The sequence below is a fragment of the Benincasa hispida genome, chromosome 10, assembly GCF_009727055.1.
Source record: "Benincasa hispida cultivar B227 chromosome 10, ASM972705v1, whole genome shotgun sequence".
NCBI classification, from domain to species: domain Eukaryota; kingdom Viridiplantae; phylum Streptophyta; class Magnoliopsida; order Cucurbitales; family Cucurbitaceae; genus Benincasa; species Benincasa hispida.
In genome coordinates this window covers 16469867-16471791 of record NC_052358.1, presented here as the reverse complement: position 1 = coordinate 16471791, position 1925 = coordinate 16469867, and positions in this window count along the sequence as shown.

The following is a 1925-nucleotide window of genomic DNA, read 5'->3' as shown; positions in this document are numbered from 1 at the left end:
CCCCGCTTGCATGTCCCCAACACGAATGATCAGGATCAAACCATCTGTGACAAGTCACAACACTTGTGACCATTCCACAAAGCGGGCCGCGTCCGTAGCATTACCAAGATAAGGTTTCCCTCTTTTATTCATATACTACATACCATTTTGATTATCACTCAAGACATGATCCACTTGTATGTCACCACATACATGCTTGAGTCACATATAGATAACCAGGGATTTTATGTTTATTGGTTTATGGTAAAGTAAATAAAACAAGCAACTCAGCAAAATACAAGATGTGAAGTAAATACCATATATTATACAACACAAGCGTTCGTACAAACTATTTACAAACTACAGGACACGAGACTTTAGGGCATCAACCTCAACAGTTTTTACAAGAAATAAGTTCAAGAAATATCACCTTTGAAGAACTTTTCTTCACGAATCCCTCGAACAGTCATGAACCTCTTGAAGACCTTCTACAACGAAACCCCGAACTGAAACCAGACACAACCACAATGGAGTCCTTGGTATTCTCGGGGTTGATAACCTAGGAGTGGTGGGCTCTGACTATTTTGGTTTGAGGGATAAGTTTTGGTGGAGGAAGAAGAAGATTGAGAAAGCTTCCACACAAAAACACAAAAGACAGAACACTTCTGTAACTTTCTCAATCGTCCAATAAGTTCAACGTTTGTATCGAGAAAATGAAAAAATATATATTTTTCTTTTTAATCCTCTTTCCATAATAAGCATAACCACCCACTAAAGTAGGTGGAGAGAAAAGATGAGAAATGGAGTTTTAACTCTCTTCCTTATTATTCAAATAATAATAATAATAATATAAATAAATATGATAACTAACTTATCATATTATATTTATATTAAATTATATGTTATATCAAATATAACAAATAACCTATAGTTTTAATATTGTCTCACATACAATATAAACTATAGTTTCTTTTCTCTATTTTATGACATTTAATATAAATCATATTTATATTAAATTTAACAAATATGAATCTCATTCATAGAAAATATATTTGAGTCTCATTCAAATATTTATTTCCTCCCATTAAGCTATAATGTATCAAATACATTATGACAATTATATCACATATAATTGAAACAATTTAATTATATCATATATAATTAATTTCCTCTATTAATTTGAACAATTCAAAGTAACCCAAAAACTGATTCTCAACTAAATTCTTTTGAGTCACTAAGGGGACCTTATGGACCTGTAGCTCGAAGCTCCAACGGTACATGAATAATTAACTAAACTCTTTAATTATATTATTCACCATCCATTAATTGTCGGGCACTCTATTAAAGATCGACAGTTACACTCTTCGCATTACAGATATATTTATGTGTCCATTGGATATAACCAATTTATAGTATGGTGACTCTTCACAAATTGCTCGTAAGTACAGTTGGGCCAAATTACCATTTTGCCCCTGTAGTTACATCCAACTCCTTAAGTACCACCGATTCCTCTAATGACCAATAGATCATAGTCCTACTATAACCAAACCCCTCTCAGGTCAGGAGAGAATGTGGCGCCACATTGTTCAAGACCCAGAATCAGCCTTTAAGGGAGCAATTTATCTACTTACTCCATCTTCTGGGAAAGAGTGAATTCCATCTTGTTGAGTTGTGTTTCCAACTCCACAATCAGACGAATCCCCAAAATGGTAGGCTTGTTGAGTCGGCAATCTGGCCACTCTCACCCATACAAATCAAAGGGCCACCCTCATAGGCAAGAGTTCACAACTCACTCAGGATTAAGGTCATGTTACCCATGGTCATCCTAGTGAAATGTAAGTCTCTATTATGAACGGTGTTATATAATGAGACTAAACATTTCGTGGTCCAATCTTATACAAACTCCTTTGTATAGAGTATCCCCGCTCGTATGTCTAATACATGAA